The following is a 12,059-nucleotide window of genomic DNA, read 5'->3' on the forward strand; positions in this document are numbered from 1 at the left end:
TCAATTCTTCCTATGTACCACCTTCATAGCAGTAACACATAGACTTTTCATGTTGTTTGTTGTCTGTTTATTTGTTGGATGTTGTTGGGGTTTTGGTTTTGTTTTGTTTGGGGGGAGAAGGAATCTGGAATACTTTGGGACTTTGACCTAAGAAAGTAGTTAGACATTATAAGCCCTTGTACTGGGTGGTTTTGTGTGTCAACTTGACACAAGTTAGAGTCATTGGAGAGGAAGGAGCCTCCGCTAAGGAAATGCCTCCATGAGATCCAGCTGTATGGCATTTTCTCATTAGTAATCAATGTGGCAGGGCCCAGCCTATTGTGGGTGGTGCCATGCCTGGGCTGCTGGTCCTGGTTTCTATAATAAGGTGGGCTGAACAATCTGGAGGAAGCAAGCCAGTAAGCAGGTCCCCTCCATGGCCTCTGCCTCAGCCTACGCAGTTGGAGTTCCTTCCTTCACTGTCCTAACTTCCCTCACTAATGAACAGTAATGCTGAAGTGTAAGCCGAATAAACCCTTTCCTCCCAAACCAGCATTTTGATCATGATGATTTGTCACAGCCATAGAAACCATAACTAAGACAGTTATGGATCACCATTCATGTAGCTGAAAAATAAAAGCTGTCAATGAATGAAGATAAATATATTTATGACTTATTTATGGCTTATTTTGAATGGAAAAAATAGGACTTTTTTGAAGACTACTTGGGGAAACAGAAATGAATGTATTTGCAGTTATTTAGTTTTATATACCAATTGAAATGAAACTTATGAGGCATGATAATATGAAATCATTAACCTTACAGAAATATTTGAAACAGAATTGTGCTGCTTGTTTTTCATTGATTTGATGCAAACCTAGACATCTAGAAGAAGGAATCTTAACTGAAATAAATATCTCCATTAAAATTGGCCTGTAGGATAGTTTGTGGGGTAAGTCTTGATTGATGATTGATGTGGGATGGCCCAACCTACTGTGGGCAGTACCTCACCTGGGCTAGTGCCCTTGGTGCTATAATAAAGCAGGCTGGGTCAGCCACGAGAGGCTAGCAAGTAAGCAACACTCTTCTATGGACTGTGTAGCATTTCAACTCCTGACTCCAGACGACGTCCCTGAATGATGGACTACAGGACATAAGATGTCCTAAACCTGTTCTTCCTTATATTGCCTTTGCTCATACTATTTTGCCATAGCAACTAAATATAGTAGAAATTAATACCAGGTTGTGAGGTACTGTTGTGACAGAACTGATCATGTGTTGTGAAGGGTTGTAGTGGCATTGGATTTCGGGCTGGAAAAGCCATTGAATTCTCAGAAATTAATGGGCTGTTCTTCTGAGAGCTTGGAAGATAAAGAGTGCTGAGAGAAATGCAGACAGAGGGGTTTTGGCTGGGGAAACTTCAGAGGGAAGTGTGAGAGTCCCTGATAGATTCTACGAGGCCTGTTCAATATTTGGAATTAAGGATCTATAGTTCTGGTCCGGTGGGGCTGAAGAATTGGCTTTGATTAACAAGAAGTTAGAACCACTCAAGTAAAACTTCTCTTTTGTTTGGACAAGTGATGCCAATTAACTGCAGAAGAGAAATGACTGAGCAGTGTCATTAAGGTGAAATCTTCTGGGGAGTGTTTTCACAGAGTCAGGACACAGATGCTGTGGTCGAGACATAGTCAAGGTTGCATCTTGTGCTAGCATCTGTAGCTAGAGAGTTTTCTCTCTGGGTCCCACCAAACCCTGGCAGCCCCACAGCCCACTTATAAAATAAACACACAGACGCTTATATTATATAAAATGTTTGGCCTAAAGGCTCAGGGTTCTTGCTAGCTATACTTATATCTTAAATCAATCCATTTCTATTAATCTATAAGTTGCCATATGGCTTGTGGCTTACCAGTATCTTTACATGTTGCTTGTCATGGAGGCCAGCAGTGTTCCTCTCCCTCAGCCTTCCTGTTCCCAGAAATCTCCTCTCTCCTTGTCCCATCTATACTTCCTGCCTGACTACTGGCCAATCAGTATTTTATTTATTAACCAATCAGAGCAACACATTTAACATAGAGAACATCCCACAGCAGGCATCTGAACTTATTAATGTGTAAGAGTTCCCCTGATTTTGAAGGCATTAAAGGCTCATGGAAAGAATCTGAAGCTTGGCACAGTGAGCAGACAGAAGAGACAATTGTTAAAAATATAGCATCATTTGCAGTAGAAGCCCTGGGACTGAAGGAGCTTTTGAGATAGTCTTGGAACCAGGTTGCAGAGTCAGTGGAGGCTATTGCTGGAGGTGAATACCATTTATGTCAGAGGCCCCAACATTTTGGAGACACCAGTATCATTGGAAGACCACCCAAGCACAGCAGCAGCCATGCAACAGAGTCAACTTGCACTTTTATTTGGTGCTATATGTGTGTTGTATGGCAAAGCCTGAAAGAGATGTTCAAGATCATTGTAGTTTAGAGGACTGTGAGTCTTAGACATTGGACACAAGTTCTCTCTTTTTTTTTTCTTTAGTTTTTCGAGACAGGATTTCTCTGTGTAGCTTTGCGCCTTTCCTGGAACTCACTTGGCAGCCCAGGCTGGCCTCGAACTCATAGAGATCCGCCTGGTTCTGCCTCCCGAGTGCTGGGATTAAAGGCGTGCACCACCACCACCTGACCTGGACACAAGTTCTTTACACTGTCCAAGTTTGGTTTTGCTGTGTTTTGATTGTGACTACACTCCTATTCTTCTGTCTTTGAATAAGAAATTATGTGACTTATTGGCATCTTAGAGAGAATTTGGATATTTTAGATATTTTGGTATTTTAGAGAGGTTTAAACTTTGCAAGAGATGGTGGACATTTTAAAGACACTAACTTTTTCTTTAAAGGTCTGACTATTTAAAGACTGTAGGACTTCTAAAAGTTCTAACATTTTATACTGTGGTATTAATAATGTAGGATCTTGAGAATAAGCAAGAAAACAAAGTTTGTGGTTTAATAAAGGATTATTTCAGTGTCAAGTTGAGAAATTGTCATTTGTGCTGGTAATTTTCTATCACCTTGACACAAAACTAGGCACTTTATTGTTCCTTTTTTTTGTTTTTTGAGATGAGGTTTCTCTATCTAACAGCCCTGGCTGTCCAGGAACTCTGTGGACCATAACTCGCAGAGATCTGCCTTCCTATGCCTCCCTAGTGCTGGCACTAAAGGCTGGGATCTTAATTGAGAAAATATCTCCATCAGATCATCCTGTAGCAAATTCGTTGAGTATTCTCTTGACTAATATTGTGTACGGGCAGTGTCATCCTTGAGCATGAAGTTTTGAGTTGTATAAGAAAGCAGACTGAGCAAGCCAGTAAACATCATTCCTTTATACTATGTGCTCTAGTTGCTGATTCCATGCTTTTGCCTTGTGTTTCTACCTGACTTCCCTGGATGATGGAATATACACTGTAGCAGGAAAGAAACTCTTTCCTCCCAACACTGCTTTAGGTCATAGTGTTTCATAACAGCATTAGAAACTCACACCAAGACAAGAATTAATAAGCTCACTCACATGCAAAGAAAGAATGGATTATCTGGATCTAAGAGTGTGTAAATATCAAGGAAAGCATTAAAACAGCATCACTGTTTCCTGTGGAGACATAGGAAAGGCCATCGAAAGGGAATTAAAATAAGATATAATTCAGGAGCCAAAGGAGGATTATAGGGAATGTGTGGTCAGGAATCTCCAGTATTACCAGACTTTCTTAAAGAATAAATGAAAAAAATCACGGTATTTAATAATTAAAATGGAAAGACAAATCTCAAGGCAATGGAAATGCTACTTCTTCCCTATGATCTGTTTTCAGAATTAGTAATGGCAAGAAGTTATTGAACTTAATTTTCCAAAGAAATAGAGAAAAATAAATAGAGGATGATTAGAGGCAAAAAAGATGGAAAATTTTCTGAATTTCTATGATATTGTCCTCTTATTAAGTACAAAATACAAAATGAATAATGTAGTGATTCAAGAGGTATTTCATATTTTATTTTCTTACTTTTATATCATTTTCATTAGAATTTGTGTAAATGCACACTTCTTTATTTTGTAGAGGCATCCTGTTGATGTGGCTTTCCCTATGAATTCATCCAGCAGTAACTAAATAAACTAAATAAAACTTTGTTACATGTCCACACAGACAGCTAAATCATATACAGTTGTAAACTATTACATAGTACTTATACTTGTTAAGCAACTGTACTAATAATAATATATTTACACGTATATAAATGCATATAAAGTCATCACATAAGCCAATACATACATGAAAATTCTAATATATATGTGTGTGTAAAACTCTAAAATACATGCAAATTATTTTTTATACTATTCTTTAATTGCTAAATATAAACTTTTTAATGATTTATGATAAAATCTAATTAAAATTTCTATAACCCTCTTGTTTATATTTTTAAATCTTTAGTTCAAAATATGTTGTTTTTTACATAAATTCTGAAAATACTAATGAATATGCTTGGTTTTATGTACATGGAATAACCTTGTGCTGACAGCATAATAATAGTGAAGAAAGGCTTTTAAAATCATATCAATTTTCCATAAACCGCCATGCCTAGCGCATGATAATAAGGTGCACTGCAAAATCAATTTTTGATGTAATCATTTCTGTTTTCTTTCATACCTTTTAAAAAATGAAGCATCATCAAAACATTTTGTTTTCTTACGAGCTTCAAAAAGAGAAGAAAAAAAAAAACTTGCTTGACCTTCTCTAGAATTGGCTGAAGCTTTTGTGCCTTTCATTTGGGTCTCCATTAGCGGAAAGTGGTTTTAGCCAGCTGTACTCAAGCATTTCAGTCAATCACCAGCTTTTATCTTGTTGTTATTATCATAAAGGACCATTTCTTTCCTAAAATGGTCAATTAAGTTCATGGAAATAAATGGTGAGGAATATAGAACTTGTTAGCTGTACTGTCAGTAGTACACTGGTTTGCGGGAAAAACATTTCAGAGAATTTCTTAATGAATTGAAATAGCTTTCAGCCCATGAGATGGTTGTTCCCATTTCTTTTCTCCCCAGACACAGTTCACAGTTAACAACAGAGTAATTGAGTATTTGAAAGCTCTTAAAATGTCCACCTCCTCCTTAAAGATGAGTCCTGTTTTTTTGGATTAACTACTCCATTTGTTTCCATTTGTATGAAGTGCATTTCAAAAAATCGTTTGTAGTAGGTTTTACTTAAGAAAGCACAAGAAAGAAAGTTTCATTTCTATTCAAGAAAAATGTGACAAAAAGATTCAGCATCTGAAGTAAACTCATCAAGTAGGATATACCATTAGTACTAAGAACCATAACAATGCACAGAATACATGAAAATGTAAGCAGTTATGGCCAGTGAAGGCCTGATTTGTGAGTGACATGACACTTTAGATGCTTCCCAACAATAATGCAGGCTTGAGTTGCCCTAACTTTTTTTCCTTAAGTCAAGTGAAAAGTATTTGTTTTTAGTTATCCTGAAGGACCAGAATATATTCTAATGTTATCTGATAGGCAAGACTAAGTTAAATATTTCTATATGGCATCATCTTGTACTCCCAAGAAAATGTAGTCTAGAAATGTGAAATTTAGGTAGTTCTTTCTCAATTAAACATAGTACTGAATGGTTATAATTAAAATTTTTAAAGGAAAATAACATGTATTTCAAGGATTGCTTCTATTTTTATTCAAAAATCTTTTTTGTAGTTAATATGAAAGCTAATATAATATTTCTTAGTTAACATAATTACTTAATATAATGTTAAAGATAATAAGAAATCAAAATAGTTTAATTTCTCACTTTACATATGAAAGCATAAAGTCAGAAGCATGATCAATCTGTTTGAAAATTTGTCTTTATGGAGAGTTGGATAGGCCACAGTACACATTTTTCCTACCAAACAACAGTCTAAATATTCCTGAGAAGATACTATCTGTGGTTAATATTCAAATCAGTAGAAAAGAACATTATTCTCTACAATGTGTATAAGCGTCATTCCACTATTTAAAGGTGTCAATAGATCAAACTCACTTCCACTGTGAAAAAAAAAAAAAAAAACTCTCTTAAAATTCAAGCAGCACTATCAGCTTTTGTTGCTTGAGGTCCAGCATTTTGGCCTGTACCACAAACTATTGGGTCACCCCTGTAAAATAGCACATGAGTCAGCTCTGTATATGAGTATATTGTGGAAATACTGATTATCCAGATTTAATTATTTACCGTTGCCATTATTCAAAGAAATGTCACCCTTGCTTTATTTTATGTCTCTGACACAAATCTCTGTGTATTTATTGTTCAGTGAGCTAGCTTCAGAGACTTTCTTCTGGTTTGGGTTAGATGCTTCCAAGCAAATTGTGGTAGTATGTGCTATGAGTTTTAGAGAAAAGGAAAATAAAGCAACTTCAGTTTTCCAAGGCACTGGGCTGGGTGTGACCTTAGCAGAGCCTTCATTCTAAGCATTAATTCTCAAACATCTCCTCTTCCCATGTCTCTCAGGTCAAATGGACTTGTCCTTCCTTTCTCTATGTATATGTTTTTCTGCTGGTTTCAAACACTGTCTCTTCATCTTGCTTTTGTTAGTCCTGCCTATTTTGCAATGAGTGCTTTCTCATTCTATTTGGATTAGTAACACATTTGGGTCTCTCTAAACCTCTGTAAGATATTGAGCCTCCATGTGTTCCCCCAGTCACCTTATGCTAAGTTTCTTTTTCTTTTTTTCTGGAAAGCTCAAATTTTTTCCTTTTCTGTTTTCTTTTATTGAAAGTATTTTTATTTCATGCAATATATTCTGATTGTGGTTTCCCTTCCCACAAATTCTGTGAGATCTCCCTTCCCTCAAATGTTTAACTTTTATAAAAATCCAAGACAAACCTATGGGTTTTGAATATATGAAACAACCAAACTGGTCTCATTAAATATCCCAATGTTAATATGTTTTAAAAATAGTTTATAAGTGAGATACATTGTAAATGAACATTAGTCAAGTCAAGAGTAGCTAATACATATATATATTTGATTAATGTGAGAATTTATTTTAAGTTTCTCTATCTGGGTCTTCAGTACTAAATACTCGATTCTCCCTCTTACACTGGACTCACTCAGCATCAGTCTGTGGGGGAAAACATGCTTGCTTTGCCTTCTCCACTTTCTGGAATAAAAGACTGATTCTTAGAAGCAGGGATGAATTCTCCCTATTGACAGTGAATGAGATTTGATTGACACTCTGAAAAGTCTAGTGCTTTTACTCAACCAGGACAATTAAACAAAAAAACAAAACAAACAAACAAAAAACTTATGCTGTCATAAGGATAAAAAGCTTTTAAAACTTCCAATTATCCATCTGATAAAATGGGATTCCTAGGACAACAGAAAAACTAATATGCTTTTTGACTGTGCTTTTTGTCATTCCTCGTTATTTTTCATTTTGCAGACCATATTTATGTCTTAACTTGTTTTCTCGTTGTTGTCTAATATGTTTCATCCATTCTACAATGCCATATTTTACAAATAAAATGTTCAAAGTTCATATAGTGGATTTTCTCATAAAAGTTTAAATGTGTTGAACTGTTGAGACTTCTACACTGTTTCTACTTTCCATTAGTCAAGGACATCTCTGTGAGCACACTCAGCAAGAACAGTTCTCCTGTATAAATTATATTTATACCCCTTAGTATTTCCTTAAAATAAAAAGTGCTTGGTTGTTTCTTCTGGCAATGCCTAGCACAGAGTTGGCTATGTAAATTAAGTTCTAATGGTTTTTAAACAATGCACAAATACACAAAAATTACATGTACTTGCAGAAATTCTTAAAAGAAAATTAACAGATACAAAGTACCAAAAAACATGAAAAGCAAAACAAGCAACAAGATAAAATGATATTTAAATTAAAACTTTTCAAACTGTGGGGAACTGACAATTTTTTTTTTCAAAAGGAACATCAATTTTTCTTGAGAATAAAAATCAGAAAAAGAATAGTGATGGGTTTATGATATGAGGTTTCAATAACTCTGTCTTTAATTCTAGAAAAATGTACACAGAGGTAAAGTAAAGTAAATTGGAGGTGTTTCTCATAACAAAGGGAGATTCAATGAGTATAGTACATTTATTTTCATTAACGTGTCCCATTGTTGGTGGATTTTCTGAAACTTAAGTGGTATAAATTGAACAAAAATATATTCAAATGATGTGGGCTGGTCTTTCTGTATGCTGTGAATATGTGTTGCTACCATTGGTAAATAAAGAAGCTGCTTTGGCCTATGGCAAAGCAGGTTATGGCCAGCGGGAAATCCAAGCAGAGATATAGGGAGAAATAAGACAAAGTCAGCAAACATTCTACTGGCCACTCAGGGAGCACGATGTAATGGAAAACAGGAAAAGCCATGAGACACACGGCAATACATAGATTATAGAAATGAATTAATTCAAGATAAAAGAGCTAGTTAGCAATAAACCTAAACCATGAGACCAAACAGTTTGTAGTTAATATTTAGCCTCTGAATGATTATTTTATAATATTTATTTTTTCATTCTACAGGAGATAATATTTAAATATCATTTTTGATATACCAATTTCTGAGTACTTATATGTTTCCACCATAAACTATGAAGCAAACACTGTGAATTTATCTCATGTTTTTAACTTAAAATGGTCTCAGAAAACTCACATATTCATATTGGAGATGCTTGGACACTGCTAAAAAATAATATAATCTTTCCATTAGCTTTCAATTCCAAAATTTTTCTACAATATAAGTATCTATTTATTAAGGATCTACCTGACTTCGAACAGGTAAACTCTTCATTTTATTTTTTTAAAGCCAATTCTTTTTATTTTCATCAAAGGGAAATATTTATGTGATTAAAGTAATCAAAATTCAATGGTGTAAAGAGAATGCAAGGCCCTTGAGTGCTCAGTACTTCTCTCCTGCATTGGGTCCCTTCATTCTCCTTTTCCTTTATTAATGACATTTAAGAAAATGGGAGGTAAAGTATTTTATGAACTAATAATATATGTGCTTTGTATTTAATTCTATATAAACTTGTGAAATATAACACAAAGTAATTGATATATCAGTCAATTAAAATATTTTAACTACACTGATAGAAAAAGTGCCTCATATAAATCTTTACATAGCTAAACACAGATGCCTGCCTATCCAGTAGCTAACCATAATGCTATTTATTGGAGTTTTCTTAGGCTATTTCTGTGCCTGAACAAAATAAGAAAGGAAGAAAACATAGATTAAGCTAGGGTTTTGTATTCTCATTATGTTAGAAGCAGATGGCCCGAATCCACAGAGATTCAAACAAAAATGAAAGTTTACAAAATTGCATATTTCTGAAGATTTCACTGTCATCTTTTCAATTCCCCAAGGTTTCCAGTAATTTCTCAGCATTCATCATAAATAGAGAAAAAGCAATGCAATGTGGTACATTAAATTTAGACTTGGATTTCTAAATGTCTTCATTACCCACATTTAGGTAATTAACTTGAGAATGTCTACACATTAGCAAAGAAGACAGAGAGCAAGTCAGTGTCACTCAAAAGCCTGCTGTATTTCTGCTTCATAGGTGTACCTACATAATTAAAACATAATAGCTGTTTTAATTTTATATTGTTTTAGCTGAACCTTGTGCAAATATTTTAAAATAAATACAATGGATATGTTCATCCCAAACTTTTACAACCTTTCCTTGCCAAGTTTGTGGCCCTCCACTACTTTTAATAACTTACTCTCAGTAGAATTATTATTTAAAGTCAGGAGAAATGCAAGTGAATTATTTCTTCTTTCTCTTCAGTAAACAATGGTAATTATTCATTCTTTACTTGAATATACTTTTAAAATCTTAAAGTACTCATATCGAGTTTCTAGCTATTATTATAAAATCTGTCTCATACAACAATTGACCATTTCTAACAATTATCTTAAAAATATATTAGTTATCATAATTATGACTGCTCAATTTTTTTCCATTTTGCTTTTCAATCCAAATAAGTTTTAATGTGATCATGTCTGTGTTCAAAACACCTTTCTTTTCTAATTTACCTTTCAAGATTCTTTACAAGCTACCTAACATTTCATTAAGGACTTAGAACTAAAATAAATGAGGTACCTACATAAGAAATTGCAAGAACAATTAGCAACATATAAAATATAAATATGCTCATAAATACATTAAAGTAGAGCATTTAGCTGAAGTAGGTCACCAAAAAGTTTTGACACTTGAAAATGAATGAGAATTATAAACTTAAACACTTGGAGTGATATGAAATAATAATTTGAAAGGATAATATAATGAAAAGTTATACTTTTAACTGGAGATTGTCTTCATTACAATACATTCTCTAAACACTGAAGTCTAACCACTATTCTTACTAGTTTATACCATACCAGTTATAACCATTACATTTACCTAATGCTTAAATCCCATATCCTCATGAACTTAACTTGAGAAAATTTCCATTGCTCTGCATTTATTCCTTTGCAATGATTGCTTATTTTGCATATGTGTTGTGTTTTTCTTTCAGAGAGGAAACATACATTTTGTTCTTTCAATATGGGAATCTCTCACTTATATTTCTAAACCCAAGCTGTCATATTTCACTTAATAATTAGTTTATTCTTTCACTTCCCCAATCTCATACTTATTTTATAATTTTATTCCTTCTTTATATTAACTCAAAAGGATGGTCTATATTTAATTTTGCAAATTCATTACCTTGTTATCACATCTGTAGTAATTATCTCAAGAAATATATTAGCATAGTTCTTTCACTAAAATCATATTTAAAAGTTTGTAAGATACAATTACAAAACTTCACTGTCCCAAGTGAACACATGCTGTCTACAATACTAGGAACAAGTCTAACGCTATCTCTCATTGTTTCATGTTTTTATTCTATTTTTGTAAAGAGATACCATGACCAAGGCATTTCTTACCAAAGAATGCATTTAATTGGGAACTAGCTTAAAGTTTCAGAGGGTTAGTCATGATTATCATGGCAGGAAGCACAAAGGTGTAAATCAAGGCTTTTCTCTGTCTTCCCCCTACTCCAGTCCTGCAGCTGTTTTGAAATAATCACTCAGAGGCTTATATTAATTATAAATATTTGGCCAATGGCTCTGGCTCAGGCTTATTACTCATTAGCTCTTACATTAAATTAACCCATATATATATATTTAGGCTTTGCCACATGGTTCGTGGCTTGTTACCTCATTGTTACTTCCTCAGTGGCTGACTGCTGTCTGCCCTGACTCTGCCATTCTTCATCTCCAACTTGATTTTACTGCCTAACCTTATTCTGCCTGGCTGTTGGCCCGAAACAGCTTTATTTATCAACCAGTGAGAGCAACACATATTCACAGCCTACAAAAAGACCATGCCCAAACACAAAGGCATGATGCTAGAGTAGTTGCTGGGAGCTCTATATCCTGATTTATAGTCAGCAAACAGAGAGAAACTAAACTGACCACTGGTTTTAATACCTCAAACCCCACCTTAGCCTCAGTGACACACAGTACTCGAACACACCTCCTAATCCTTCCCAAAAACTTACACTAATTGGTGATTAAGCATTTAAACATATGTGCCTGTGGCAGCCATTCTCATTAAAAATCATTCTGTATACAATGTTGTATTGCTATTTCCTTCAAACTGAAAAAAAAAAATCCTTCCTAGAAGAAATAGCAGCACAACACTATACAGAAATACTATTTTAAACAGGGTTTTCAGAGGCTCTACATTTAGTGGTTGATAGATTTTTCCAAGGCATTAGATTTTGTGAAGGAATTGAATGAATGAATATGATCAATGAATTCAATGAATAACTTTGGTGAATTGAATGAATGACTTGGAAGCTAATAAAATTTAGAAGTCTCTAGAGTTTCAGAAACTACACGATTCAAAAGGCACCTAAGCAAGGTCATATAAAGATAATCAACTGTTGGAAAGATAGCAGTTTTTCCAGTGGACTGTAAATAAAGGATGGATTTCCAAGAGTGCAGTTTATGTAAGTCCTAACAATCCTGGAGTGAGGTGAGTGATGC

This window comes from Peromyscus leucopus, chromosome 13, assembly GCF_004664715.2.
Source record: "Peromyscus leucopus breed LL Stock chromosome 13, UCI_PerLeu_2.1, whole genome shotgun sequence".
In the NCBI taxonomy this organism is placed as follows: domain Eukaryota; kingdom Metazoa; phylum Chordata; class Mammalia; order Rodentia; family Cricetidae; genus Peromyscus; species Peromyscus leucopus.